At 41.8% G+C, this 21,311-nt stretch overlaps 1 non-coding gene across 1 annotated transcript; it reads left to right on the top strand.

The window, feature by feature from the left end:
* Positions 1 to 16,717: 16,717 nt before the first annotated feature.
* Positions 16,718 to 16,823, top strand: LOC122028325. Its single transcript, XR_006124731.1, has one exon. It is a non-coding gene; the product is annotated as a small nucleolar RNA R71 (small nucleolar RNA).
* The last annotated feature ends 4,488 nt before the right edge of the window (positions 16,824 to 21,311 follow it).

Genomic DNA, 21,311 nt, shown 5'->3' with positions numbered 1-21,311 from the left:
AATTCAATATTTAATTTCCTAAAATAACATTAGGTTTAACCAAAAAGAACAATCGAATCACTAGATCGAAAAATAAAATAAAGAAACACAGCTTCGAATATCTAATCCGAAAATCTAGAATCATATGCCTCTTGTGTTTGGAATTCATATAAAGAAAAACTAGCATGATGCGAAAAATAATTACTAGTTATACCTTTCTTTGTATGCAATGACCTCTTGATCTTCTACCATATTCCTCTTCTTATCTCGGACGTTGTGTGGGCAACGATCTACCAAGATGAGAACCACCCAAGCCTTTCTTCTTCCTCACCAAGTTTCGGCCACCAAGACTCCTCCAAGGATGTAGAGGTTCGGCCACCACCACCAAGCTCCAAGGGATGCAAGAAACAAAGCCACCTTTCTCTCCTTCCTCTCCTAGCTAGAACCGGCCACCAACAAGAGCTCCAAGAGAGGGATGAAACCGGCCTCTTGTGTTGGTATTCAAAATCAATACAAAGAAAACTAAACTAATTACGCAGCGGAATTAAAGAACTAGTTGTACATTTCCTTTGTAGCTAAAGACCTCTTGATCTTCTGTTGTATTCCTCTCCTCTTCTTATACATCATGTGGGCGATGATCTACCAAGACAACTCCACCCTCCTTCTCTTCTTTGTTTCCAAACCGTCGACCAAAAAAGGAGGCTCTAGGATGGGGCACCTTCTAATCTTCTTCCTTCTCTTCTTCTTCCTCTTCTCCAATACACCGGCCACCAAGGAGGAGGGGCGCCGACCACGAAGGAGGAGGGGAGGGGCGCCGGACCTAGCTTGGGAAGAAGGGGCACCGGCCCTAAGGAGGGAAGAGGAGCACCGGCCACAAGGAGGGAAGAGGATTGGGGAAAATTAGGTTTTAGGGAGCACCACCTACTCCTTTTATAACATTTGCCATCGGTTATAAAGCAAGAAAAATAACAAAATTCTGTTTAGAATAAATCTCCCTTTCTATAACCGAATTCTGTTTGGGTGGATGTGAGGCTTTATGTAGAGGCTACAACAGGGACCTAGAGGAGGAATTGGTTTAGGCATCCTGATAGGCTTGGACTTCCTGTGTTCAGCCCGAACACCCAACTAAAGTCCATCAATAATAACTCATACCACTAAAGGGTTATTATTGAACTACCGCACCAATCCCATATTACAATATGGGCTCCTTCTTATCATTAGTGCGTTAATGTCCCTGTGTTTAAGATATCGTATGTTCGTTAATTAAATGAGTTACTGACAACTTAATTAATTAACATCTAATTTCAAGAGTAGTACCTCTCAACTTTATTATTATGCTGGACTAAGTCTACTTGCAGGATTTACATGATAATCCTTATGAGCTCCTCAAGGGGGCATAATCAGCCTAAATAATTAGGACATAAATTTTTTTTATAATCAACAACACACCATATAAATAGTACTATCTCCCAACTTATCGGGCCTATTGATTTAACGAATAAATCTCACCCATTGATAAGTTAAAGAAATAAATACTAAGTATGCGTGCTTGTTATTATATAAGGATTAAGATGATGCACATCCATAATAACAGAGGTTCTGTTATTTAACGTAGTCAGTACAAATCGAACAACCTCAAACAGTCCTGCTCAGTACACACATAGTACACTAATGTAATTTTATAGTCAAGACAAACTAATACCAAATTACACTACAACCGTTCTAATGGTTTGTCCCAATCCATATTGGTTGTGAGCTACTATTTATAATTTAAAAGGAACTGAAAACATGATCTTCTGTGTGGCACCACACACCATGTTATCTACAATATAAATTAAATGGATAATAACATTGACATATATATAAATATAAAATGCAAACATTTGACAAAAGTGATTCTAATTTCAAAATATTTCAAAATAGACGTTCATACAAAAACTAGGCTTATAGTATACATCCCAACAATCTCCTATTGGTGCAATATCCCTCAGGTCAAGGCTGACCTGGTTGACCAAGCTTGAGTCTTGGTTTGAATTTCGATGTTTGACAATACAAGGTTGATTGAAGAAGAGTCAAGTAGGTCAAGGTTGACCAGATACTTGACTGGAAAGTCCTGGTGAATGAAGCCAGGCAGAAGGGAAGTCCTAGTGAGTGAAGCTAGGCAGAATGAAAATTCTGGTGAGTGAAGACAGGTGAAAGACCTAGTAAGTAAAGCTAGGCAGGAGAAAATCCTGGTGAGTGAAGCTAGGTGAAAGTCCTGGTGAGTGAAGCCAGGCATGGGAAAATTCAGAAGGATCAAGGATGACCGGACACTTGGTGGGGAGTCCTAGCAGGTCAAGGGAGTGACTAGATGCTAGGCATGACGTACCAACAGGTCAAGGTTGACCGGATGTTGGTTTGGGAGGCTTGGGACTTGGTTTTAGGTAAAAACTAAGAGCTGGATCAATCAGTGGATCGATAAGTGGATCGATCCGTGGATCGATCAGTGGATCGATCCAGGCATTTTTTCAGCGCACAGAAAGCCTCTGGATTGATCAGTGGATCGATCCAGAGGTCCCAATCGATCAGTGGATCGATTGGAACGCTGCTGCTTCGCGCGATAAGCGCTGGATCGATCTGTGGATCGATCCAGGCATTTTTCCAGAGCACAGAGGCGCTCTGGATCGATCCGTGGATCGATTCAAAGCCTCCCCGATCGATTGGGACCATTCCAATCGATCGGGATTCAACCGTTAGCGTCGATTTAAGCCGCAGCCGTTCATTTCCTTCTGGATCTCTTCCTCTCCAGTTCACACACGACCAGAGCTCAGTTTTGGGTGATTTCTCCACTCTCATCGCCAGATCTTGAAGGTTCTTGGAGGCACATCCAAGTCAAGAGGCGAGTTACAACAACAAGAAGAAGAAGCTAGGGTTTCATTGTAATCTTGTAAGATTTACTTGTATTTTGCTTTCTTCTTCCTTATTGTTGTATTGTGAGATTGTAGGGCTTCTCCGCCCTCGGTAGTTACCAAAAAGGAGGGTTTATTAGTGGAGGTGTGTGTGCCTGCGTGGATCCTTGGACTAGTCACCTCTTTTGAGGTTGATACCAAGTAAAATCCATTTGTTAGCGTTGTAGTTTGTTTTCTTTATATTTCCACTGCCATTCCTTGAAGAAACAAGCAAAAGAGCACGCGACAAGCTATTCACCCCCCTCTAGCTACTTTTCGGTCCTAACAAGTGGTATCAGAGCAAGGTTGCTCTTCACCGGAATCATCGCCGGAAGGGGCAAACAAAACAAGCAAGCTAGAGGGTGAAGAAGTTGGAGCAAATTATCAAAGTCGAAGACTTCATCAAAAGGCTCGACTTCATCAAAAGGCTCAACTTCAAGATGCAATTCCATGATGAACTTGGATTTGATACGAGGGTGCCTCCATCGTACACAATGACAAGCTTCGATTCTTGGAGGTCAAGAATCAAAAATTTCTTGATGATGGAAATAGAGCAATGGTTTGCTCTAATGGAAGGCTTCGAGGCTCCAAGAAATTCAAAGGGCAAAGTCCTCAGGAAAAACAAATGGAGCAAGGAGCAACTCCAAAGATATGAGGCCAATGACAAAGTGACCAAGCTTTTGGTCAATTTATTGCCAAGCAACATGTTGGAGCAAGTTGGAGAATTCGAAGATGCCAAGGAGCTATGGAGCAAATTGGCAAAGATTTACGAGATCCCCTCCACTATACAAGATCAAGAAGGATCCAAAGAGGGTGACTCAGTGGATAAAATTCAAGAAGGAGAGGATTCCGAGGTTAAGAGACGCTCAACTTCCGAAGAAGAAGAAGAAGGTGAAGTCTCCACCTCTAGGATTGAGGGGGAGCAATCCTTGGTGACACCGGATCAAGAAGAAGGAGAAGTTTCTACATCCGGGTCAAGAGAAGAAGTGGAGGAAGAAGCTTCCACCTCCACATCACATGGAGAAGATGCCACTCCTACAAGCAAAGGTATAAATATTTCAATTAATAGTAAAAATCATATTATATGCTTTGAATGTAGGGGAAAAGGGCATTACAAAAGTAAATGCCCTCAATTGGCAAAGAAAAAAGGCCAAGTGGCACAAAAGGGCAAGGAGAAGCCCAAGGAGACGATCCCCGGAACAAAGAAGAGCAAGGAGCACATTATGTGCTCTTCTTGCAACAAAAAGGGGCATTACCGAAGTCAATGCCCTAAGGGGAAGAAGGTGGTCAAGGCTCAAGGAGGAAGCTCAAGTCAAGGGGGAGCCTCCAAGGTAAAAAGAAAGGTAACTTTCATTGAGCCTGCCCCTTTAAATTATGGTAAAAAGCATGATAGTTCTAACTTATATCATTTTAATGCTATTTACCATAAAAATAGGAAGCATGATAGCGTTAATGAAAGACATATAGCTTTTCATGCTAAAACTACTACGCCTAAGGCTAGGAATGTAGGTAAAAGTTTAGGCAAAAACTCAAAGGATTTTAGCTACAAGCCAGAAACAAAAATGCTCATGGATTTAATGGAAAACCAAAAACTAAGAACTTAGTGATGGAGAATCAAGTCTTGAGGTCAAGACTTGACAAACTAGAAAAGACCCTAAAAAGGATGGAAAATATCCTTAAAGGATAAAATGAGCAAAATCTAGGTCTAGGAATATCAAAGCCATCCAATGGTCATAGAGGTTTGGGATTCAAACCTATAGCTAAGAAGGATGTTATTTCCTACCATAGGATTCCATATAGCTATGGAACAAACCCTAGGTCTAGTGAAAAAGTCAAAAATACTAGGGAGGTCATCCCTAAGAGTATTTTTGCAACCAATGTGACTAAGACTTTCAAGAAGTCTAAGAAAGTCACAAAGAAGGTCACAAGGGAAGAAATCCCTAGAGTTGACCTAGGAAAAGTGACCAAGGCTTCTAAGAAGCCTAACAAGGCCACTAGGAAGGTATCTAGGGAAGCTATCCCTAGCGAGTACCTAGAGCACCCAAGGAGCACTAATAGGTTTTGGGTTCCTAGGAGCATCTTCTCTACCCCATAGATGGGTTAGAGAGTGTCAACTCTAAGAAGAAGGGTAGTTAACCCAACTTTGAAGAAATTGACACTCAAGGAGCATTTTCAAGGTTATTGTTAACCTTTGAAATGAAATAGATTTAAATTTACTCCTTGAAAGAGTAAAAGGTGCCAAAATTGAGAAGTATTGATTTTATTTGATAATGGCACAAGTTAAGGAAAACCTAGGGAAATACCAAGTTGGGAGTTTGGTATTCTCATAGGGATATTAAGGCAAAGCTAAGCCTTAATTTTAAAGGGTTACTCTTGAGGAAGAATGGAATATGCCAACATTTGAGGATGAGCTTAACTTTTAAAGTGACATAAATCAGTCAAGAGTGAAAGAAATGTCAAAATTAGAATTTTGGCATTTAGGGCAATCTAGGTCTAATTTTTTAAGTTAGCTAAGTGGTTAAGGATACTTAGATAGGTAATCTAAGTGTATTTTATTTGTGCTAACTTGCCATGCTTTGTTTTCCCACTCTATGTCATGACATCATATTTGTTTATTTGGATTTTGCATTCATGCCTTATTATGAAAAATACAAAAATACCATGTCATGTCATACATACATCATGTAGTTATGGGAAATTTTGATGTATGCCATAACATAATCATGCATCAATTTTAATTCGTTGAAATTAAGGATAAATGGCATTTATCAACTTGTGTCAACAAGTGTCATCCTAGGTGGATGTTCAATATTTATGAAAATGCCTAGATAGACATGCATGATCCCTAGATTAGGGCAAAACCAACTTTTACATCTCACAAAGACCTATAAGATGACTTGTATGCGTTTTGTGCACATTAGAGACAAGTGAGATGTTAGGATGATCAACAAAACTCAACATGCTGATCTAGTGCATTCTTTTGAGTTTTAAGTTCATCAAAACACATAGTTATGTGTTTTCCCATCATTGGGAAAGCTAATATACAAGTCATGTGCATTAAGCCCAAGGAACATGTGGTGGGATATTGGTTTTTAAAATGTTTTTAAAATGCTTTTGGAAAACCTTGGTGAAGGCTATCTTTTGATAGTAATAATCATTGAATAGTTAGACACAAAACTTGAAGAAAACACTAAAGCTTTTGCAAGTTTTCAAGTTTGTGTCAATCATTGAAAATATGAAGTATTTTCTTAGAAAACTATTTTTCCTTGATTCTATATACCCTAAGAAATGTCTACACAAATTTTCACGATTTTTGGATTTTTATAGAATTTTCTAGGGGTTTCTGAAGTTGACTGAAATTTAATTTCAGCAACTTTCAGACTTCAATCGATCACCCGATCGATTGAAGGGTCTCAATCGATTGGGCGATCGATTGAGAACAGGCTTCTTGCGAACAGAAGTCATCTGGATCGATCCACCGATCGATCCAGCTCTCCTGAATCGATCAGTGGATCGATTCAGCATGGTTCAATCGATTGGAACCCAACTCCAATAGATCAAAGTTACTGATTTCAGCTGGGAAAGCTGATTTTCAGCATTTTAAACCATGTTTAGTCTAGGTAACCATTCCAAACCCCTCAAGATACATTTGTATACATAAAAAGGGTGTTTTCATGTTGAAAACAAGGATGGATTGGTTAAGGAGGACTAAACTGAAGTTTAGGTTGGGGTTTGTTTCAAATTTTGAATATTTGAACCTCAAAAAAAAAAAATTCTAAATTTGGGTTTCCTAAAGGTTTAGGGATTCCAAGTCATTGTTGGTGCAATGACAGAAGTAACCACCATGTCCTTAGGGGGAGGGACTCTTTAAAGACATGAAAATTATTTTTCATGAACCTTGGAAGGTGGTTAACCTTCTTTTCAGAATAATGCTCAAGGTTGAGCGTTTGAACCTTAATGGGGAGTGGATATCCTCATTGTTAAAGTGGTTTAAGTGAATAATGCTCAAGGATGGACATTTAACTACATTGAAGGAGAATGTAGGTTGGAGGATAAATGAAAGGTATGGGACTTTCATTTTCGTGTTGATCACAACGAGTGAAGTTGTGAACAACGATGAGCAACTCTTCAGGGGGAGAGTGTTCAACAAGGAAAATTGTGATGTGTGCCCAAAGATGGGACATGGGTTGATGTGTGCCAATAGGGGGAGAATGAAAGGGAGTAAGTTAGGGCTTGATTACCTAAAGGGAGTTTGCCCTCTAAGGAGGAGAATGAAAGGATTTAACTCATGCCCTCATAACCTAGTGGCCTTCATTACCTAGAGGGAGTTTGCCCTCTAAGGAGGAGAATGAAAGGATTTAACTCATGCCCTCATTACCTAGTGGCATGAAGAAGGTTTAGGCTATGGGATTAGCCTAACTTACATGTGGTATTGTAAGTGGTTGTGTGGTATTGTCAAACATCAAAAAGGGGGAGATTGTTGGTGCAATATCCCTCAGGTCAAGGCTGACCTGGTTGACCAAGCTTGAGTCTTGGTTTGGATTTCGATGTTTGACAATACAAGGTTGATTGAAGAAGAGTCAAGTAGGTCAAGGTTGACCAGATACTTGACTGGAAAGTCCTGGTGAGTGAAGCCAGGCAGAAGGGAAGTCCTAGTGAGTGAAGCTAGGCAGAATGAAAATCCTGGTGAGTGAATCCAGGTGAAAGACCTAGTGAGTGAAGCTAGGCAGGAGAAAATCCTGGTGAGTGAAGCTAGGTGAAAGTCCTGGTGAGTGAAGCCAGGCAAGGGAAAATCCAGAAGGATCAAGAATGACCGGACACTTGGTGGGGAGTCCTAGCAGGTCAAGGGAGTGACTAGATGCTAGGCATGACGTACCAACAGGTCAAGGTTGACCGGATGTTAGTTTGGGAGGCTTGGGACTTGGTTTTGGATAAAAACCAAGAGCTGGAAAAATTAGTGGATTGATCAGTGGATCGATCCGTGGATCGATCAGTGGATCGATCCAGGCATTTTCCCAGCGCACAGAAAGCCTCTGGATCGATCAGTAGATCGATCCAGAGGTCCCAATCGATCAGTGGATCGATTGGGACGCTGCTGCTTCACGCGATAAGCGCTAGATCGATCCGTGGATCGATCCAGGCATTTTTCCAGAGCACAGAGGTGCTCTGGATCGATCCGTGGATTGATCCAAAGCCTCCCTGATCGATTGGGAGCATTCCAATCGATCGGGATTCGACCGTTAGCGTCGATTTAAGCCGCAGGCGTTCATTTCCTTCTGGATCTCTTCCTCTCCGGTCTTCACAGCGAGCTCAAGCTTTTCCACTCTCATCGCCAGATCTTGAAGGTTCTTGGAGGCACATGCAAGTCAAGAGGCGAGTTACAACAACAAGAAGAAAAAGCTAGGGTTTCATTGTAATCTTGTAAGATTTACTTGTATTTTACTTTCTTCTTCCTTATTGTTGTATTGTGAGATTGTAGGGCTTCTCCGCCCTCGGTAGTTACCGAAAAGGAGGGTTTATTAGTGGAGGTGTGTGTGCGTGCGTGGATCCTTGGACTAGTCACCTCTTTTGAAGTTGATACCAAGTAAAATCCATTTGTTAGCGTTGTAGTTTGTTTTCTTTATATTTCCGCTGCCATTCCTTGAAGAAACAAGCAAAAGAGCACGCGACAAGCTATTCACCCCCACCTCTAGCTACATTTCGGTCCTAACATCTCCCACTTATACTAAAAGACTATGCTGCCATACATCTATTTCCTATCCTCTTAACTTGCATATCAAAAGCTCTCACCGGAAGGGCCTTTGTGAAAGGATCTGCCATGTAACAACCCAATTTTCCCTATTCTGAGTCTCAAATGTCCATAAATATATTTGAAAATGCTTTTAAAATATTCTAGAGATTTTTAGAAATTTTTAGAGTATTTTTGCGTAATTTTTGGAGGTCGTTTAGTATTTTTACAAAACCAAAGAAGTTTAGGCAAAAAGCGTTGGAAGCGAGGTTTGAACCCAAGACCTCCGGTCGAACCCGACCGTAACCAAACCAAGCCAACCAACTGATCTGCGGTTGTTTTGTGATTAAGAAGGGAAGCGAATATAGTTAAGGTATAGTTGGAATCGGAAATAACCCTAAGTATAAAGATTTAAATTCTTATTCCCAAAACCTAAAATTTTCTCCCGAAAACCTTCTTCTTCTCACGCTCGCGACGGCGCGCGACGATTTCGGGCGAAACAGGACCGCAGCTAGGGCACGAGTCCGGTGGCCGGCGAGGGGATTCTCCGAGAGGTTTTCCTCACCTCCTTAAGGTCGACTTGTCGAGGGGAGCACGCAGGCACAGAAGGATCGCCGGATTCGAAGCTTCACCCGAACCCTAGATCTCTTCCTTCCGGTTGTAAGTCCTAAAAGCAAGTGTAAGTACTACTCACCTGCGGTAGGAGTTGCTCCGTACGTTTGGTTTCCTTGTTGAGTTTTTACTCTAGGGCTCCCTTGTGCCGAAACTTGATTCATGCTAGGGCTGGATTGTATTCCATGCTGTGCCGAATTGGGAGAATGAATTAAGGTTTTAAGGTGGCTGTTTGGACCCCTGAGTTGTGCCAATGTGTCTATGCCAAACCTCCTCTAAGGCATTAGGATGCTGAATTTTTATGTTAAGGGTTTGTTTCCTTGTTTTGGGTCTTTAGCTATGCCAAAACTTTAGGATAAGCTCCAAGTTAGTTTTGTGTTATAGACCCTTTGCTGAGTTTGCATATAAGCATCTTTTGAGATTTATATAATTACGGATTAGCATGTTTTCGGAATTTCTTACGCCAAGAGACATTCTATGTTAGTTTTCCTTTAGAATTTGACATGCTAAGCTTCTTTTTTTTAATATGCATGCTAGTTACTGTAACATGCAGAATAATATGCTAAGTTTCCTTTAGAACTTGCTGTGTAGAAATTCTATGCTGTTGCCATGCTATTTCTGTGTATTTCAGCTGAGTTACCATGATTTAGGTTGTTGGAATTAGTTTCCTCCCATGCTACTATCATGTTTTAGAATTTCTGAAACCATTTTCTTTTGGAAGTAGTTTAGGATTAAAAGCACACCAAAAGCTTAATTAAATGCCAAGGCATTTTTAATATCAGAATAAGAAAGATAACAAGTAAGTAAAGCAAGAGGCTAGTACCCGACATCTAAGAGCTTGTCGTTAAACAAATCCAGGTGACCATTTCCGAGGTCTTGGCCCTGGTAGACCGAGGTCTGCTCTTTTAGTATTGGTGGCTCGCAACCCCAACCTATTAGGGAACGCGCATGAGATGGTACTAAGCCTGGGCCCAAAGAAAAGAAAAGTTAAGAAAGAAGAAAGAAAGAAGAAGAGAGTAAAAGATAGAAATTAAAAGATTAAATTCTAACACAAGGATATAAGAAATGAAACAAGTTACATGCTTAGAATAAATAAAAAGTTAGTTTATGAAATTCTAAGCTTATAGTATTAATTTCTTGTTATCCTGCTAGATAGTGAGTATGACTTGTATCCAGTTTATTTTCTATATACCATGAGCACATGCAGACTGCTTTAGTATTTCAGTTTCAGTACTTTTGCATTACATTTATGCATTGCGAGTTTTGTGAGATAGATTAGTACTTACTAAGCATTTTTGCTTATAGATCTATTTTTTTTCCTCCTACTACAGATAAAGGAAAAACTAAGATATGAAAGGGAGGCAACAGGATGGTGGTGGTGATGAAAGAAGTGTGTGATGTTGAAGTGTGAAGCCTTGGGACCAAGAAAAATTTTAATTGATTTCTTGTATTGCTAGAGATTAATCTATTTAACTTGTCTCTTCCTTATGGCTGGATTCCTTTAGTATAGCTGAAAGGTTTCTTCTTAATACTGTTTCTAGACTTGGATTTTGTTGGAATAATTCTTGCTACTTGCTACTGGATTTAATTTTTGATTAGCTGTTGTGATGAAGTAGCTTGAGTGTTATACTGCCATGCATGTTAGTTTATTCTTAGCCTTCAGTTTGCTGTTGCCGTGATTAAACTTATGCAAATTATGTTGCTAGAATTGCTTCTTTCTTATATGCTTTTGATATGGTTGAAGCCTTGTTTTATTTAGTTACTGGAAGCTAGTTCCCTTAGAATTTGAGTTATGGTTTGGTTTTCATGGAAGTCGTAGCCTGCCTATGTTTATTATTAAGTTTAAAATTCTTACACAAGTCTTTAGCATGCAGTTACAGTTAACAATGTTTAAATTTAGTAATATGCCATGCTTTACTTGGGTTGTATACATTGCATGTTTAGTAGGAAGTTATTTTAAATTCAGAGTTCCTTTCCGAAAATCTTAAGTAGTGCTTTTATTGCTTTGAGCAACCTTAGTATAGTTAGCAGTTAGGTAGCGGTCGCCCTTAGAATAGTAGTAATAAGAAGGGTGGTCGCTACATGCCAGGTTATCTGATGATGTAATCTTGGCAACAACAACCTCTCCTCGTTTTATGATGTCTCGTAACAAGTGGTACTTGCGCTCAATGTGTTTGCTTGCCTTATGGGCTCCTGGTTCCTTCGAGTTTGCTACTGCACCATTGTTATCACAATAAATTGTGATAACTTTGGGAAAACCAGGAATCATATCTAAATCCATCAAGAAGTTTTTGAGCCATACAACTTCTTTGGCTTTCTCAGAGGCTACCACATACTCAGCTTCTATGGTGGAGTCTAAAATGCATTTCTTCTTAACACTCCTCCATCATATGGCTCCACCTCCAAAAGTAAACACATACCCCGAGGTTGGTTTAGTATTGTCCCTATCTGATTGGAAAACTGAATCCGTGTAACCCACAGGGAGCAAATCATCTACCTGGTAAACCAACATATAATCTCTAGTCCTTTTCAGGTACATTAATATATGCTTTACGGCAGTCCAATGTCCCTGTCCTGGGTTACTTTGATATATGCTAATGTTACGATTCCGCAAGTGTATGGATTTGTCGTCAGTAATATATAAGATTTGTCGAATCCACTGGGACTGTTGATTAGGCACTAGAGATGTCGTAAGTAGGTTATCTAGACGGTCGAAAGTTGGATTTGGCGCTTGCAAACTAATGAGGGTGATCGAAGAGAGAAAGAAGGTCGAGAGGAAGAGAGAGAAGGAAGAGAGTTGATCTCGGAGGGAATGAGCTGTGGGAGATGGATTCTAGGGTTTTGGTTTCATTATAATACTAGGAGATGTCACATAGATTGCTTAGTTTCTACCCTCTATGTTCATTCTCTTGCAGGAAGTTAGACTAGTCAATATCCCTAAGTATCAAATAGAGACGATCCCTGTGAAATCCTGTAATAGTTAACCCCTGTCACGAGGGCACCTCGGTAGATCACAGGAATACATGTCTAGTAAATAACAAAAAGAATAAAGTTTCCTACTTCCTAATGGAGGAATTACCTCTCCTTTCAAGAGAATGTCCTAGACATCCATGAACGGGTTACCCTTGTCACTAGGCCCCCTCGGGTATACGATCTAGAGCACTCTCTCTACGAGAGTGGCAAATCTTAAGGGATTGTTTCTCCTTTCAAGGGGGCATCTTAGACGTCTGGAAAGGGTTACCCCTATCACTAGGGCACCTTGATCAATACACTCTGAGGCATTCCCTTTGCGGGATTAACAATCCTCCACATCAATCAATAAAGCATGCAAAGAAATATAAATATCTCACACACACAATTCATCATGAACAAGGAATCAACATGTCATTCAATATAAATATGGCGAATCTACATAGTTCCACATCTCCATCACATTACATATACACCCTTATCCTAGAAGAGACTATCTACTCCATTGTGAGGGAAGAGCAACCCCGAAACATAAAGTAAAACATACTTACAACCCTCGATGTGAGAAGGAAGGGAAGAAGCGATGCTTTCCGAGGTTTCCGATGTCTTGGAGATGCCTCCTTGCTCTGGAGACGGACGGAACGTCGAGGGATGGTGATGGATGAAGCTATAGGGTTTCCCCCAAAGGGGAAGACCCTTTCCCAAGGAGGGACGAAATTCCCAAACCAAAGATGTTCGAAGAATAGGGTTCTTGACCCTTTTATACCTCCTCCAAGCTGCCCAGGAAAACCAAGATTACAGGCATCTGGGAAACCAGGATTTTCACCCATTAAACCAGGTTTTCTCATGATTTACCCTGAACAAAAGTTGTATCCCTTGCAACTATCTTCAATCTGATACTTTGATCAAGCCCAGGGTCCAACCAAGCCGAAAGTTATGGCAGTTCGAAGTTTCGTCTGCGGTCTGGGCGGAGGTCCAGTTGAACCCACGGTTGGGAGGCACGGCCGTGCCATTTAGCATGGGAAGACACTGCTTTCTCTCTGTTGGATGTGAAGAAAAGTTGTAGATCTTAAAGTCATCTATGTTTCAGTATAAAGAACATCCCGAAACTCCAACGGAGCACAAAGTTATGACAAAATTATGAACGGTCTGCAATCTACCTAGAATTCAACACAGCCCCGTTTTGGCATGGCACGACCTGTGTTCTTCGTCACACAGCCGTGTAGAATCAACACGTCCTCACACGTCTTCTTCTCAGGTTGAGTCACACGGCCGTGTGGCACTCACACGGCCGTGGTCGTTTTCTTCTCTGCCGAGGTCACACGGTCATGTGGATTCACACGGCCGTGACCTTTCTCTTCCTCTTGATCGTTGGCAGGGCCGTGTGTTGCTTGGCCACGGGATGATTGGCACGGCCAAGGCCTTCTTCAAATCTGGTGCTGGCACGGCCGTGCCATTCGGCACGTCCAAGGCATGATAATGGCACGACCCAAGCGCTTTTGCTCCATTTTCTCTCCAAATAGCGTCCTATCAATCAAAACAAGCAAAGAGTAGATCTCCGAACAAAATATAATGGAAGTATGACATTATAATGAAATAGGGTGCAATAAATATAGATTATGCTAATGAAATATAAGTAGATGTGCGTCAATGCATGCATAAATGATCATAAAATCTACATACATCACACCCCTAAACTTAAACCTTTGCTTGTCCTCAAGCAAAACCCGCAATCTAGATTCATATGGTTAAATAGTGCATCATAATATCTAGCAAATCAATCTAATCCTATCAGATGATTTCATTGGTGAGCAAGATACAAAAGTAGTTTAAGTATGACCTAAATAGTAGTCCTCCATTCTCAGTGCGAAAGTGGCCTAAATTTATCAAGTTTCAATCCCTACGTCTAGTCAAGTCGTCATAAAATTGTGTTCCTTTTGCTTCCGGCGATAGGCACTTACCTGCCACACGCAAGGTTCATTCCCCTCAAAAAATGTTATGCATCGTCTACACAAGGTCTCAAAGGAATACTCAGTATCAAGAGAAACATAGCATTCATTTCCCCAGTAACCTAACTCGGTCTCAAAGGGGTGAATTACTAGTTTCCACTCACGATAACTATTTTTTTATCCCTTATTTTTTTCTTTGAATGTTTGCAAAGTATCAAACTTGAACAAACCTTAAAAAAAAATTATTTATAATTTTTTTTATTTTTTTTGTTTGATTTTTCCAAATGAGCTTACCAAAATGTAGTTGAGAGGTCACCATAGAAGCAAGAGTACTAGTCCAATTCTATGAATCATGACTATTTTAGAGTTATCAACCATAAAAAATAGGCATAGTGTATAGAGTTCCTAAAACAAGGTCAATACTTAAACTCTTATAGTAAAAACATTGCTCACTTCATGCTATCAAAGATAGAAAAAGATAGATCACTAAACATACTAGCACCATAAGTAACGCATAAACCACATAAAATCTAGAATAAACATGCTAGTATTTTGCATTAAGGAACAAACAATAATGATATAATGAATGATGTAACTAGCAAAAATTCAAAAAAAATAAATGTGCAAACACTAAACTAAACCCAAACATCCCCCCAGACTTAAACTTTTCATCGTCCCGATGAAAACTAGAAATTTAATGTGAAGGAAATTTATGAAGTTTAGAGAAGTTACCAAGTGATGAGCTTCAAATAGTTGCCATTCATGTGCTTCAAGATACTCCTCTATCTGATGCTCACATTCCTCCACAGCTCTAAAATCTATAAAAAGAATGATAGACAAGAAAAATTAAGTAGAGGGTATGAATTATTATAAAGAAATGAAACTAGAAAAACTAAAGACATGAATGAAAACAAAGAAAATGAACTTGGGTAGCTTCCCAAGAAGCGTTTGTTTAAGGTCATTAGCTTGACCACCTCATTAGATTCATCGAAATCTCACTTTTGGAGGGCTAAGATATTTCAACACCCTCCTACTAAGGGCTCTTATTATGGAGAGAGCTTTCATCAAAGGAGCTACAGAGTAAAGTATAATTCTCTCCATCTTTGTCTTCTTTGAAGTTCTTTCAGGTGGTCGAAGACGGTTCAGTCTGAGCTTCCAACTATAGGCCTCTTGAAAACCAACACACCCAAAAGAAAGGAAAACCTCCCACAAGCATGTAATATAAGAAGGAATTAGAACCGTATTAGTATGAACTGAATATGTATCAAAAATTGAATCACATCCAACAAAATCAATTATAGGTACCTTTATAAAATTTTCCAAAAGATCATTAGAAATACTAGCCTTGTATTGCTGAGAGATACCTGAAAGTTCTAAACATGTGGATGTGACTTCTGAATCTTGTATTGGCTCTAGCTCTGGCTCAGGTGGTGGTGCAACCAAAGGTGGTGATTCTTGGGGCTTTGTTTCTATTGCACAAATCCCTACACATTCGTCCACAATATATTTAATCCTTGCAACTCTCATAATCTCGGAAGGTTGTGTGGATAAAGGAGGTGATTCTTGAGATGCTGCTTCCACAACACAGCTCCCTACACCCTACACTTCCTTTCATAACATCATCATCAACATAAGCATCAAAAAATAAACCAACATCAATATCCTCAGTGGGAGAATCATGTATAGGAGGATCACTAACTTCATTTGCAGTTTTAAGTTGATCTACCACATCACATTCATCATCTAAAAACTCAATTTCATCATAACACCTAGTAAACCCAGAAGGTAGATCTGAAAACTTATTATCTACTGCATTATCATCACAATCCTCATATGAAGAGTCCTCATCTTCATATACATCCAGAAATCTACACTCAATCATATTAGTGTCACAGAATTTGCTAAAGTCTTTATTTTCATTAGACCTCACTAGCCTTTGTGGAAAAGGAACCTTTGGTGAAGGTCTTGGGAATGGTTGAGCTTGTGATAGAGGTTCAAACTGCTTGTCTAGTGTGATCAACCATTGAGGGAAAGGTATTTGTGGCCATTGGGAACTTCCTGGAGAAATGGAACTGAGTTCTTGTGATCTTCTATTATTCTTCTCCTCAATTCTAAACATGTCCTTCTTCAGAAGTTCATCATGATCCTTTCCCTTTCTCAACTCAATATCATTACAAATCTCACTAGATTTTGTCTACAAAGGAGGGGGATCTTCTTTGAACCATTTTGAAACTATACTTTCAATCTTTGCCCCCAAATGTTTGAACTCCTCATTCTGTGACTTGTGGATTTCGAAACTCTTGGATGGTTGAATTGTATTTCATTTGACAGGCTCTCTTGTATATATGGCTTGTAGTTCTTGAATTTCTAAGGGAGATTCCATCCAACTTTTGCTTGACCATTCATGGAGGTTCAATGCTACTTGATTAATCAATGTATATGCTTTGTCTACACTTTTATCCATAAAAGAACCTCCAGCTGATAAATCTAATAACCACTTATCTGACAAAGAAATTCCCCTATAAAATATGTGCAGGGTCAGCCATTTTTGCAAACCATGATGAGGGCACTGTCTTTGTAGACTCTCGAATCTGTCCCATGCTTCAAATATTGATTCTCCATGTGCCTGAGCAAAATTTGTGATGCAACTCCTCATGTAGATTGTTCTGCTTGGAGGGAAAAAGTGATTCAGAAATTGCTGCTCCAATTGTTTCCAACTTGTGATGCTTTGAGGATGGAGAGAATATAACCAAGTCCTTGCTTTATCCTTAACGCTAAAAGGAAATAGCATCAACCGAACTGCATCTGTTGATACTCCTTAACAATTCACCATATCACAAAGCTCTAGAAATGTCTCAAGATGCAGATAAGGACTTTCTGATACTTCTCCTCCAAATTTGTGACCTTGTATCATGGAAATGAACTCTGGGTCTGGTTGGAAATTTTTTGCTTTAATATGAGGCTGCACAATGGGAGACATAAATCTTGCAAAAATAGATGCCGAGAAATCTCTTAAGGCCCTGCTTGACATGTTAGTGCTCATCGAAATAAAATGAGTAAAAATAAAAATGAAGAATTAAATATAAGAAATGAAATGCTATATGAAAAACAAGAAACAAAATGCAGAATTTAAATTGCTAGAAAAAAAATATAGATTTTTTTTTGATTATGTATATGGAAAACAAATTGCAATTTAAAATGGAAAAACAAAAACTATTCACAGGTCTAGGTTAACTAAATTGCTAATCTACTAATGTTAAAGCGAAATGTCCCCGGCAAACAGCGCCAAAAACTTGTTACGATTCCGCAAGTGTACAGATTCATCGTCAGTAATATATAAGTTTTGTCGAATCCACAAGGACTGTTGATTAAGCACTAGAGATGTCGCAAGTAGGTTATCTAGACTGTCGAAAGTTGACTTTGGCGCTTGTAAACTAACGAGGGTGGTCGAAGAGTGAAAGAAGGTCGAGAGGAAGAGAGAGAAGGAAGAGAGTTGATCTCGGAGGGAATGAGCTGTGGGAGATGGATTATAAGGTTTCAGTTTCATTATAATACTAGGAGATGTCACATAGATTGCTTAGTTTTTACCCTCTATGTCCATGCTCTTGTAGGAAGTTAGACTAGTCAATATCCCTAAGTATCAAATAGAGACGACCCTATGAAATCCTGTAACAGTTAACCCCTGTCACGAGGGTGCCTCGGTAGATCACAGGAATACATGTCTAGTAAATAACAAAAAGAATAAAGGTTTCCTACTTCCTAATGGAGGAATTGCCTCTCCTTTAAAGAGAATGTCCTAGACGTCCGTGAACGGGTTACCCTTGTCACTAGGGTCACTTGGGTATACGATCTAGAGCACTCTCTCTACGAGAACGGCAAATCCTAAGGGATTGTTTCTCCTTTTAAGGGGGTGTCTTAGACTTCCGGAAAGAGTTACCCCTGTCACTATGGCACCTTGGCCAATACGCTCTAAGGCATCCCCTTTGCGGGATTAACAATCCTCCACATCAATCAATAAAGCATGCAAAGAAATATAAATATCTCACACACACAATTCATCATGAACAAGAAATCAACATGTCATTGAATATAAATATGGCGAATCTATATAGTTCCACATCTCCATCGCATTACAAATACTCCCTAATCCTAGAAGAGACTATGTACTCCATTGTTAGGGAAGAACAACCCCAAAACATAAAGTAAAACATACTTACATCCCTCGATGTGAGAAGGAAGAGAAGAAGCGATGCTTGCCGAGGTTTCCGATGTCTTGGGGATGCCTCCTTGCTCTGGAGATGGACGGAACGTCGAGGGATGGCGATGGATGAAGCTCTAGGGTTTCCCCAAAAGGGGAAGACCCTTTCCCAAGGAGAGGGATGAAATCCCCAATCCAAAGATGTTCGAAGAATAGGGTTCTTGACCCTTTTATACCTCCTCCAAGCTGCCCAGGAAAACCAAGATTACAAGCGTCTGGTAAACTGGAATTTTCACCCATTAAACTAGGTTTTATCATGATTTACCCTGAACCAAAGTTGTATCCCTTGAAATTATCTTCAATCTGATACTTGGATTGAGCCCTGGGTCCAACTGAACCAAATGTTATGGTGGTTCAAAATTTGGTCTGCGGTCTGGGCGGAGGTCTAGTTGAACCCGCTGTTGGGAGGCACGGCCGTGCCATTTAGCATGGGAAGACACTGATGTATCTTTGTTGGATCTGAAACAAAGTTGTAGAGCATGAAGTCAGCTACGTTTTGGTATAAATAACATCCCGAAACTCCAAAGGAGCGCAAAGTTATTGCCAAATTACGAATGGTCTGCTGATCCGGTGGTCAAGGCAGAGGACCCCATTGCGAGGGGTTAACGCCACGTGGAGATTAAAGGGCCGGGGGGTCCACCGGAGAAGGGTGAGCCGACCGTACTTGGGAGAAAAGGATAGACCGATCGGCCGACCGATGAGCATCCAACAGTAAAAGGTGCCCTGACAGGGGTCGGGGTTCCGACGCTCAGTTGAAACAATAGCTAAGAGCCGAGCGGAAGACCTATGAGAAGGTGACATACTGCTAACAGTCCTTACGTAGCACCCACCCGGAAGTCTCCCCAGCATATAAATGCAAACGACAGGCGGGACGCGATGGGTGTGCCGCCCGGCCGGCGAAGGGGATGAGGGCCGTCCGGACGACGCTCTTCGTCCAGCCGGCCGGACGGACGTCCCGGCCGGTGGTGGATAAAGAAGGACAGGAACATCTTCTGACAGCCGTCAAGTCCTATGGCTAGGCCATACTCCAAGTCTGACAGCGAGGTGTTCTGTTGTCCCATCGAAGATGTGATTGGATTGTAGCAGTATGGCGTCAGGTAAGCTTTCTGACAGACACATACCGAGGTATGGGCTGCGGACACGCAGGCGCTCGGTGGACGCGCAGGAGTTCTCTCACCGCTCTATATAAAGAGCCTCATACTTCGCCGGAGGTACGCGTTGAACACCTTTGGAGCTACTTTTTCCACCACTTGCTTACCTGACTTGAGCGTTGGAGGGTTGCCGCCGGGAACCCCTTCCCGGCCAGACTTCTGTGCAGGAACGCCGGAGCTTCATGCCACCAGTCAAAGATCCACGTCAACAGTCGGAGAGCGCCCCGTGCCCAGCGTCCGTTGATTCAGCATTCGGACAGGATCAATTTGGCGCCGTCTGTGGGAACGCTCCTGCATCAGAATGGAAACAATGGACGAGGCTGGATGACAACACACGGTGACGCTTTCAACGGAGGAACTCGACGCTCTGGTCGAATTGAGGGCCGCCAAGCTTGTGGAGCAAAAACAGAAAGCAGCAGCCGAGCGGCCGGAGCAGCAAGCAACGTCAGCGTCTGGTGGCCTACCGGAAGCACCACCGGCTACCGTTGCATTTCATCGAGCCCTATTCCGCATCCCCGTAGCCGCAGCAGCTCTTAGAGATCGGGGATCTTCTTCTGATGAAATGCCTAGACGAGATGACAGAAAAGGAAAAGCCCCCCGCACGGACGCCTCGCCCGAGCGAATTAATCGCCAATTTTCAGAGGCTATTTTACGAGATCCTCTGCCCAAGCACTACGTGCCTCCGACAATCGGCGAGTACAATGGGACAACCGACCCGGATGATCATTTGGGTAAGTTTGATAACACAGCTACGCTCCATCAATACACAGATGGAGTAAAATACCGAGTTTTTCTTACCACTCTCTCGGGATCGGCTCAACGGTGGTTTCGGAGGCTGGCGGACGGATCTATCACCAGCTTCAAAGACTTCCGAACGGCCTTCCTCCACCACTTTGCAAGCAGTCGACGCTATCAAAAAACCAGTGTTAGTCTGTTTGCCATCAAACAGGAAGCCCGCGAATCGCTCCGAACCTACATCCAGCGGTTCAACAAAGTGGCCATGGACATTCCAACGGCCACCTCGGAGACCATGATGAATGCCTTCACACAAGGCCTCGTGGATGGGGACTTCTTCCGATCGCTCATTCGGAAGCCACCCCGAGACTACGATCATATGCTGCACCGGGCCAACGAATACATCAACGTAGAGGAAGCCCAAGCTGCACGAAAAAAAGAAACTCCAACCGAGCGGGCTCCCCACGCCGAGCGGAAGTCGCACGCTGCTCATCAGCCGCCCAGAGGACCAAGGGCCGAAGCAATTCGTTCTCACCCGCATGCAAGGAAACCGGCAATCCAAGAAGTATCTGCCGAGCGGCCAAAGCCAAAAAAGAAATGGACGCCCATGTTTTGTTCGTACCACCGGACCGACACGCACAACACCCGGGATTGCCGAAGTCTTCCCTTTATCGCTCATCCCGCACCCCGAAGTGGTCATCGTCGGTCTCCATCACCGGATCGGCAACAAAAGTACCAAGAAGCCGGTCGACGGACATCCAGGAGGGCTCCCGAACAACACCAACCTCAAAGGCGCGAGGACGATCAACGAGGATCTGAGCGTCCAAGGCCTTCCGCTCGGGAAGAAGAAAATAGAAGTAACACTTCCCGAGGCGAGATCAATATTATAGCTGGCGGGCCGACCGGAGGCGACTCTAACCGAGCTAGAAAGTCGAGCGTCCGACAGCTCCAAATCCATGTGGTCGGCTGCAGTCAGGAGAGGGCGAGCGGACCTGAGATCAG

Source organism: Zingiber officinale, chromosome 10A (genome assembly GCF_018446385.1).
Source record: "Zingiber officinale cultivar Zhangliang chromosome 10A, Zo_v1.1, whole genome shotgun sequence".
Lineage (NCBI taxonomy): Eukaryota > Viridiplantae > Streptophyta > Magnoliopsida > Zingiberales > Zingiberaceae > Zingiber > Zingiber officinale.
Note: the sequence above shows the minus strand (reverse complement) of the source record. Positions and strands in the feature narration are given on the sequence as shown.